Consider the following 11,257-nt stretch of genomic DNA (forward strand, 5'->3'; position numbering starts at 1 on the left):
GGTGCGGTGATTCTCTTTTTCAGGAGTAAAATTGTAAATATAGAACAGAGCAATAGTAGACACTTGTGTCTACATGATGACATCCAATTATGCCAACACCATTTGTTGAAGATACTTACTTTGCTTGTAGATAACTTGAAAACTAGGGGAACTAAGTTTAGGCTGCAGCAATTCTCTCTCTCTCTCTCTCTCTCTCTCTCTCTCTCTCTCTCTCTCTCTCTCTCATTAGTTCTGAAAAACGTAGGCTTAGGTATAAAGAAAATAATTTAGGATAGAACTAATTTTCCCCAATGTGGGAGCCAGTATGCAGAAATCAGTGTCTGGGACTGAGCAGCCACAGCTAGACCAAGCAGCCACTGTAGACTTAGCAGTATAAGAACAAGCAGTGACTTCAGAAGACCCCTCCACAAGCAGGAGCAGCAGGAGCAGCGGCTGACTTAGCATCTGCATTGCTGAGACCCTCAGGGCATTATGGAGCATCTCAGGTAGTAGAGGCCAAGAGAGCCAGCTCAAGCAGTGAGAGTCTGTGCATTTTCTGCTGTGAAGGTAAGGAGAGCACAGTCAGCCAGGACTTGCTTGCAAGCACCACACAGACACAGCTGGAGGTTGTGCTCTGTGGCCTTGACAAGCAGGGCAAGAGAAGGCATACAAGCAGTGGAAGAGGCTTTGTGCCCCAGGGGCTGGAGTAGGTCTGTCACCCAGGGCCAGAGTCCCCGGTATCCAGGGCCAAATGTGGGGATACTCTAGAATATCATGGGCAGACTTTTGATGTCTATTTTCTTGAATTCTTTATATATTTTGGAGATAAGCCCTCTGTCAGATGTGGGGTTGGTGAAGAACTTTCCCAATTCTGTAGGCTGCCATTTTGATTTATTTACTGTGTCCTTTGCCTTACAGAGGCTTCTCAGTCTCAGGAGGTACCATTTATTGTTTCTCTCAGTGTCTGTGCTACTAGTGTCATATTTAGGAAGTGCTCTCCTGTGCCAATGCATTCAAGACTACTTTCTACTTTCTCTTCTATCAGGTTCAGTGGAACTGGTTTCATGTTGAGATCTTTGATCCACTTGGACTTGAGTTTTGTACATGGCAATAGATATGGATCTAGTAGCAATTTTCTACATGATGACATCCAATTATGCCAACACCATTTGTTGAAGATACTTTCTTTTTTCCATGGTACGGTTTTGGCTTCTTTGTCAAAAATCAGATGTTCATAGGTGTGCGGATTAATGTCAAGGTCTTCAGTTTGATTACATTGGTCCACATGTTGGTTTGTATGCCAATACCAAGCTGTTTTATTACTATACTTCTAAAGTAAAGCTTGAGGTCAGGCATGATGATGCCTCCAGAGGTGGCTTTATTGTACATGATTGTTTGAGCTTTCCTGTGTTTTTGTTTTCCCATATAAAGTTGAGTATTGTTTTTTCCAGGTCTGTGAAAAATTACCAACACATTTCTTTACAGATTTTTAAAAAACAATATTCAGTTTTATATAGAAACACAGAAAAATCCAAGGTAGAAAAAATACTGAATAATAAATGAACTCTGGGAGGTTCCATTATCCAAAATTTCCATTTGTACTACAGAGCTATAACAACAACAGAAAAACCCACTAAGATCAACAATTAATAAGTGGACAAAGGTGTCCTATGGGAATCCCCAAACAACCCAGGCTGTTTCCAAGTTTATAGGCTACTACACACAAACTGACAGCAAGGCTCTATTGCTGAAGACAACACCTACATAACTTATTGAAGGTGAAGAAGTCAGCTGATGCCTACATAGATAGAGCCTTAACCACCTCTATGATCTAGTGTCTTTGGTACAAGAAGGTACTCTGTATCCCACCAAAATAGAAACATAATCATCCCCTTATCTCCAAACGTTTTATCTACAAAGGTGTTTTGCCCAAGTGGCACAAAGCTTGTGAGGGTAACTAAGGAACATCTGATTTTACTTGAAGTCCACTCCATGTAACAGAACCCATTACCAGAACTGCTAGACCAAGAACATGAGACTAGATACCCCAGGAACCTAAGGTCCCCAAATAAAAAAAATATGTAGTAATAAAATGACTCCTAATGGCATTCTGTTGTACTCATATATCAGTGCCTTGCTCAGTCATTATCAGAGAAGCTTCCTTCTACAGGAGACAGGAACAAATACAGAGGACATTACACAGAGAGTGAGAGACCTTGGAACACTCTACCATAAACAGGATGTCTTTATCAAATCCCCCCTCTCTCAGGTCTCAAAAAATGCCTCAGAAGAGGGTGTGGGAAGAGTGTAAGAGCCAGGGGTGATGGAAGGCACCAAGAAAATATCAAAGCTCAAATTCAATGAAGCAGCATGCTCAGAATCTCCACGGATCTGGCCCAGATTCTCTGTGTATATATTTTGGCTTCCAGTTTAGTGTTTTTATGAGATTCCTGAGTGTGTGGATGAGTAAGTAGGTCATCTTGTGCCTTCTTAGGGGCTCATTTCCTTCTGTTTGTGTTGTCCAACTTCAGTGTGTTGCTTTTTGTTTTAATCTTATACTTCATTTTATGGGAAGGGAGTGTATCCAAATGGGAGGGGAGGGGATGGGGAACTGAGAGAAGTAGAGAAAGGGGAGGAACAAAACCCCATTTTCAATAAAAAGGAAGAAAAGAAAATAGAGTACCAAAAATGCCTCTAAATACTTCTCTGTAGTGATATCTTCCAAAACAGCCAGCAGGTGAAAGTTGCTTTCATGTTCACCAAAAAAGAGTGCATGGACATAATATGGTGGAGTAACAAAATGGAATAGATTCCAGCCATAAAGTAGACATTCTGTTCCTGTGTAAATAAGTCTTCAAGTGCATGAAAGCAGCTATAAATACTGTATCATTCAACCTAGGTACTCAGGCACTAAACAGAAACTACATTGATGAAGCTAATGGACTTTTTGTTTTGGTTTGGGTTTTTTTTTCTTTAAATAAGTTTCCCAGTTTGTAATGAAAAGGTTCAGGTGGTTTGCCAAAGAGCAATCAGATTGTTCCTCAAATTGTTGATTGGTACAACTAAAATGAATGCCATAATAAATGGCCTGCTCTCCGTGTTTTTCAAAAACTACACAGGAAAAATAGAACAAAATAGTGGCAGAGGGACCTGTTAGGTTGGGAGATCCAAGAGGAGTAGGAGGAGAAAATTAGTTTAGAGATGAATAAGAGCCATTGTAAATATGCATGAAATCTTCAAAGAATTAAATAAAGGTATTTTTAATAAAATAAAAAAGATATTTGGACAAGAAATGATGGTTTTCTGCTTTGTTGTGTTGGTATAGAGATGAAGAATGATTGCTACTTAGAAACGACCTTTGCTTGGATACACGAATCAGTGGGAAAAGGGAAGAGTCCTGATGATGAACTTGCTTTTTTATCTGCAAGACAAAAAAAAAGACATAAAGATATTAGACCAGAGGAAAATGTGGAATGTTTATGTTTTAAGATTCATTTAGTGACAGCATTGCCTGCTGTTGGACTGTCATAACTGTCAAGGATCTAAATCAGTGGTTCCCAACCTTTGGATCACAACCCTTTTGAGAGCTGAAAGACCCTTTCACAAGGGTCACCTAAGACCATCAGAATACATAGATATACACATCACTATTCCTAACAGTAGCAAAATTACAGTTGTGAAGTAGCGACATAAATCATTTTATGGTAGGATGTCACCACAACACAAGGAACGGTGTGAAAGGGGCACAGCATTAGGAGGGTTGAGAATCATTGCTCAAAGCCAAGACATTAAGATTAGAGGAAACCCAAGAATTTACACATTTGGGTTTTGGTGGGTTTTCTTTGTTTCAGAAATTTCAGGAGAAAAATTTGTACACCACAGTTGATACCTATGTGTCTTTCCTTTCACAAATTAGATTGTGTACAATAATAATCAAAGGGTTTTGTTTAAAACAGAAATCCTAACAGAATGAGATCAAAGGCCTGTCTGACCTGATATTAAACAATGCAGTACTCAGTGTCATCAAGTTTCCTTCCAATGTTTTAATTTCTAAATTGATACATGCAATTTGATGCCCTAATGGCAATCATCAATGTAAGTACTTCCTGTAATCAAACCACTCAAACAAACACAAAATGAGAAACACAAAGAGCCTCCAAATAGCTCATAATCTTGTAAACTGGAGACCCAGCATTGGCTTTAATCCTGGTACTCTGGAGGCAGAAACAAGCAAGTCTCTAAACTATGTTTCAGGCTAGCCTGATCTGCATACATGTTCCGGGCCAGCTATGGCTACATAGTGAGAAACAGTAAAAGCATGTTAAGAGACTTCACATGAGATAAATTAAATCTGCAGCATGTAGAAAAATCACGATAGGAAATCTCAAAATTTAAATGGATAAAATCTCTTTCATTCTCACACTCGGTGTGTGAAGAGAGAGTAGGGTGTCCTAAAACTCTTTTTCCTTGAAGGGAAAAAGTATCTGTTGTCCCTGTACTAAGTGCCATTGATTTTGTGTGGTGGTAACTGAGTTAGAGAAACACAAACCACATTCTACATATTGTCTTGAAAGTTACAGAATCCATCTGTAAGGAGCATCTCTGATACATTGAATTACTTGAATCATGCACTGGATCACAGTATGGTGTCTGTAGTGTGAACAGATAACATTAAACAGTAATAAGACATGTGAACCTGGAAAGGAAGACAGAAGAGTCAGTAGTGGCGTCATGAGAATTCAGATTTAAAGCTATATTTAAAGCTTGTGAAACTCCATTATTGAAGAGCCAGTGTGGGGGGAGAGGTAAAGATGGAGAGGAAAAAAGGGAGAGGGAGAGCAGTACGAGAGGTTGGTGAAAGAATGCTTAAATACAGATATTCTACTGAATTCAATAAAGGAATGTTTTAATCATCTTAGCCTGATAAATCCATGTGAAAATGAATACAAGACTAGAAAAAATACCTAAATGGCTTCACAGCTTCCTGTATTTCTCTGGCTAAAAATTTAACACAGGGTCAGTTGTTCCTTTAATAACTGTTCTGTGATCAGGTTGACTATTGGTAAGGAAGACAGTGGGAAAATATAAATCAAAAGAGATTAAACATGGAGTGAGAAGGAAAAGGAAACAAAGGATGTTATGAGCATGAGACTCTCTGGTCAAAGACGTCAGTCAGGGCAAGGCACCGTTTGGGAAGGTGAGAGTGGTTTTAGTAAGGCCCAGCAAACATGAGTGATGGATTGGAGCTTGGGTGATCGTTTCCTTAGTCTGTGAAGAATGCTAAACAAGTCATAGTTTTGAGGAGTGCAGTGGCATGAGGTAAGGAAGTCCATTCTGGTCTCATTAAGAGCCCTAGATTCTCAGACAGATGGCACCATATTGAAAGTCTTCAAATTATGAGACTGAAAAGTGGATACATCTCCAGATCAGTAACTGGACACTACTATTCCATCTCCCTTAACTGAAATAGGATGAACTTTACGACAGTCAGTGCAGAATGCTAAGAAAAGGACGTTTTGCTGAGCCAGAAGATATCTTTGAGCCCTAATGTCCAGAGAGCTAACAGAAGCAGTGTTTGAAAACAGTGGATTCACAGAGAGAAGAAAGTTACTTAGAAGGAGAAATTCCAGGACGGCCCCCAGCCATCTCATACTGTAAGTCTGCAACTTCCTTCCCAGGTTACTCAGTGTCCGGAAAAGCTGCAAGGTCCTGTGTCAAGAGAGCACAATGAGTAGAGCTATGTATGGCCTGGAACCTTCTAGAAGCCTTCCCTCACCTTTATCTTAGAATTCTGAGCTTGTGTTTGAAAATTTTCCCTGGAGTCAGTGGGCAGCTGCAATCATTGCTAAGTAATAATCAACTCTCTGATTGACTTTAAATCAACTATAACTTCTGCTCCCATCCTGCAGGCTCAGTAGGGGAGGAAATTGTGCCCAAGAACATTTCTCATTCCACAAGCTGTAAGATATATTCATGACATGCTGATTTTTCACATCAACTTGGAAAGAGAGCACAGTGCTGAAGAGGGGATTCCCATACTCACGAATATCCAATGCCCCTGAACACAATCATGCCCCATTTATTACAGAAAGCTGTTTGATTCAAGGTGAGAAATTTTCTCCTTGATAGAACAATTTGTTTCATTTGTTCAGGAGTTGTGTCTCACATTGCAATCTCAGCACATGGGGAGCTAAGCAGGAGGATTTTCACAAGTTCAAGGCCAGCTTGGGACACACACACCAACACACACATATAGGGGGACAGAGAGACAGTGCATATGAGAGAGAGATAAAAATATGAGAAAGAGAGAGAAATACAGTAAGGAAAAATGGCCATTTTGTCTTAGAATAAAATTTTACTAAGTGAGAGAATGGTATCATTCTCATTTTTGTCTAACCAGGATAAATTTTTATTGTTGTCTTTAAGTTTCTACATAATTCATAATCAAATTGTGCTTCCACAAGCTGTAAAATAATTGAACTATCTAACCACAGCGATCCTTTAATTCTTTTCTTTAATCCAGCTCTGAGTCTCAAAAGCATCACAGAAATGTGTAAAGAGTAGAAATGCAAAGAGTAAAGTCTCTTCAAGAAATTAAAATAAGATAAGATTAAAGCTGAAAATTTTTAGGAGAAACAAGATAAGGAAATGTTTGAATTTTAGAATTGATAAAATTTATATTACTTTTAATAAATGAGATAATTTGATCATTTTTAATGTTTTTATTGCTTATACTCTGGAGCAAGGAAAGGATTTTCCTTTTTATAACTTTTTCATTATATCTGACTATTTTTTCCTGGGGAGACAAGATCCCTCATTTCTAAACTCATTTGCCAACCAGATTAGTAAAACACTGACAATGTCATGAGATTTAGAGTATCTACTTGTAATGAGATTTCCCGATGAACTGAGTTATTTACCATGACATATAAACATATGTTATATTGCCAATGGTTTTTTCAATGTGAAAACAACATGAAGCTTTCAAAAGTCAAAAGATATGTTCCATGTTCTTTTATATGCATCTTTTGACTTAGTTATGTGAAACTTTTTATTCATAGTGGGTGGTTGTTAACAAAGAGACCCACAATTGGTCAAAGTGCAGAGAATAAAGGACTGCAGAGTACTCGGCCCTTAAGTACTCACATCACTTTCTCTTGATGCTCAGGATTCTTGAAGAAGATGAGACAGAAGGAATCTAACAGCCAGAAGTGATGGGTGACTACAATAATAGAGCATCTTCTCTACATCAGTTGCTCAGGTGAACTCACTGTAATTGAGATAGCATACTTAAGACCTGTGTAAAGCTAAGTCAGAAACCTTCCCACATGGAAGCAGGGATGGCCATGAAGTCCCACCCCTAACTAAGGAGCTATTGGCTATTAATATGGGGAAAAGAGGGAGGGACTTTTTCTCTAAGGGTGCGAATCCTGGAATACTGCCCTGCTTCTGTAGAAGGCCATGCATCAAAAGCATATGCACAGCACCCACTGCACTTGCTAGAAAAGCAAAACACTAGGTTGCATAGGTAGGAAAGAGAGATAGATCTTTTAAAAGTTGGGGAAGGGGGTAAATATGTATCAATATACATTGTATAAAATTTTCTTCTCTTTCCCATTTTTATTAAGAATTTTTTTGTTCATTTTACATACCAACGACAGATCCCCCTCCTCCCACTGCCCCCAAGCCTTCCTCCCCAGCCCACTCCCCATTCCCTCCTCCAACAAGGTAAGATGTCCCATGGAGAGTCAGCAGAGCCTGGTACATTCAGGTGAGGCAGGTCCAAGCTCCTCCCCCTGCATCAAGGCTGTGCAAAGTGTCCCACCACAGGTAGTGGGCTCAAAAATGCCAGCTCATGCACCAGGGATGGATCCTGATCCTACTGCTAGGGGGCCCCTTAAGCAGATCAAGCTACATAACTGTCTCTCTTATGTAAAGGGCCTAGTCCAGTCCCGTGGAGGCTCCACATCTATTGGCCCACAGTTCAGGAGTTCCCACTAGCTTGGTTTGGTTGTCTCTGTAGGTTTCCCCATCATGATCTTGATACCCCTTGCTCATGGAATCTATCTTCTCTCTCTTGGACTGCCTCATGGAGCTTGGCCTGGTGCCTTGACATGGATCTCTGCATCTGCTTCCATCAATCACTGGATGAAGGCTCTGTGATAACATGGTATTCACCAAAGATTGTATGAAATTTTCAAAGGACTGACAAAAATAGGGGAAAAAGAATGAAAGGCTTCTGGTAAAAGCTAGACAAATCTTAAGACAAAAACATCACATTGAATTAATATAGTAGCTAAATATCACTTCTCAGCCTTTTTGGCTAAGATCAAGTGAAGATCTTTACTTTACTATGTAATATTCATTTACATACCTTTTAATTTTAAGATTAACAACTTTCACCCAAGAGAATCAATGGAAGGGAATAAGAAACGGTAAGAAAAAGAGAATTCACATGAGTGATAAGAAGGACCTCCAGGGCCTGAGGAAGGAGTAGGATTGCACAGAGTAGGGGAAGGGATGGAGACAGTCCACCCTGTGCCTAACAGTACACAGCTCCCATTTCATATGAAAGCCTTTCCAGACCTTCACTTCCAAGACTAGCAAGAGACTCACTTTAACCTTACTCCATCTGTTTCTCAATTCTCTGGTTATCTAGGTCCTGGCATAAAAGGAAATTTTACTCACCTGTGTGTTCTGTGAAACTACAAAGGAAGAATGTTGTAGTGAGGGATTGAATCTGTCCTGTGATTGAGATGAATTCTGCTCACCTTTATAAAGGTTTGTTATTCCCTGATCCCCTTCCCCACCTGACTACTTATGGTCAACTCAATTGTTGATCCATGGCAGCATCTATGTGGGAAAAAGAGAATAAGTTTTAAGCACTTTTCTTTAATTACCTGCCCCCCCCCAAAAAAAACCAAATACCAGTTAAAACGTCCAAAGAAGCAATTAGTGGGAATGGAGAAAATTTTTTGTGGTCCTTCAGAGTGCACAGGATATCACAGAGATGGGAGCAGGTGGCACAGGAGTCCAGGGCTAAGGAAACAAAAATCAATTACAGAGTATTGTCTATATTCAGGTCAAATCAAGAGCCTTTCCCTAAAGACTTCAAGTGGAGGGAGTGGGAAATCTATCTAACCACATAGCCTTTGATCTATAGTCTTTCCTACATGTGGGATATGCTAGGGCAAGGGTGGCCTAAAGATAAAGGGAGTGGCCAACCAATGACTGGTCTAGCCTAAAACCCATGCCAGGAGAGTAAGTCCACCCTTGACACTGCCTGGAGCACCAGGACCCTCAGGCTGGTTGATCAAGAGACCTAGGACAGAACCAAACCTGACTGGAGGAAAAAAATGTCAATGTAATGATGTCTAATTGATATTCTGCTATACACTTAGATTGTTGCCTAGATCAATTGTCATCAGAAAGACTTCATCCAGCAACTGAAGAAAACAGATGCACACCCACAGCCAAACATAGGCAGATTTTGGGGGATCCTGAGGAAGATAGGGAGAAAAGATTGTAGGAGCCAGAAGGGTCAAGGGCACCACAAGAAAACTCACAAAATCAACTAACCTAGGTCATGCAGATTGACCTAGGCACTCTGCATGTATGTTACCATTGTAGTTTGGTCCTAACAGTGGGAACAGGGGCTGTCTCTGACTCTTTTACTGGCTTTTGGGACCCTACTCCTTATACCAGGTTGCCTTATCCAGATTTATACATGGGGAGGTGCTTAGTCTTACAGCAACTTGATATGCCATGTTTTAATACTAATGGGAGACCTGCCCTTTCCTAAAAAGAAACATGTCATGTTTTATTGATATTCACTGGAGACCTGCCCTTTCCCAAATAAGAGTGGAAGAGTGGATTGATTGGTGGGAACAGAGTCTGGGGTTGAGGGACTGAAAGGAGAAGAGGGAGGGAGGGAAAACTGCAGTCAGAAGTAAAATAAATATTTTTTTAAAAGAGCCCTTGCCTACCACCTGATATCCTGTGAGATTTCTTACTTCTGAGGAAAACCAGACTTAGAGGAAACAAAAATGACCTGGTCTTTGTGCTGCCCTGCTTTCGAACAACACATTCAGATTTATTTATGCTTTGTGTCTCACCTAAGTTCATTCATGTTCATGTGCAGGAGTCCTCCACTGCACTCATACAAACAAATCATGTGGACAGCTGATAGGTTGCCACTTATTTGGAGCAAGGAAAACGTCAAGACTTTGGTTATAGGGTTGACTATAAAGATGACTGCATAATCTCTAATTAGTGTCAGTTTTGACAGCTGGATTTCCCCAAACGTACAGACTGACTCCAGCTCCATATACATCTTGCTACGTTTGACTGACAGGGATGGGCCCCTTTGTCTGCTTTGCCCTTCTCTAGTCTCTCTTAGTTGCATTAGCACCTTATAAACTTAGCACCTTATGAACTTGGCTTTTAGGTTAATCAAGATCATGAGTTCTACAAAACAACTAAAGCTCCATTCATGTCCCAGAGTCTCTGTTGAGTCAACCTCTCTCTAACTATACTGTGAATATACTCCTGTCTGAACAATTGAGCTGGGCATCAAACATTGTCTCTCTCATATCCACTTCCCTGGATATCACCTATCCTTTCTCTACTATTTTTCAGTCCTTCATATCCATAGGAACCTCACTGAGAGATAACTAATGGGTCCTAATGGCTTTTACAAGCCCTTCCACTGTGGACTGATTTCCTTCATACTGCCTCATGCTACACACCCTTTGTCTTAAGGAGAAGTGGGTAATTATATTACTTCAGGTTGTTTGTTTGTAAGAAATGGCAGACCGATGCTTCTATTTCATGCTGCCTTTTGCTCTTTCCCTGAAAAGTCAGAAGCCAATGCAGAAAGAAGAATAGAGTCAGCTTGTGTCTTCCCTATGGTAATTGTAAATTTCTGCTGTATTGTAATTTCCTATTGTAATCCCTGCCTTATAAAGGTGCATTTCTTTTTAGTAAACAACTTATCCTCGATTACATGTCTAATTGCCCAAAACAAAGATCATGTAATTGCTGCCACAATCTGTTTATGATCCTATCCAATACAAATACTTGAATGACCATGATATAACCTCAAGGCCACCTATGGTTTCAGGGACATCCTCATACTCCCATGGTGGGTCCATTCATCAAGAAGGCTTACTTCCCCATTCAAAATAAAGAAAAAGGGCCATCCCAGGGTCCTCACAAAGAGTGTTTCACTCTCAGTCAAGGTCAATTGACCTTGGTTATAAGTCTTATCTGCTATCAA

Source organism: Peromyscus eremicus, chromosome 1 (genome assembly GCF_949786415.1).
Source record: "Peromyscus eremicus chromosome 1, PerEre_H2_v1, whole genome shotgun sequence".
Lineage (NCBI taxonomy): Eukaryota > Metazoa > Chordata > Mammalia > Rodentia > Cricetidae > Peromyscus > Peromyscus eremicus.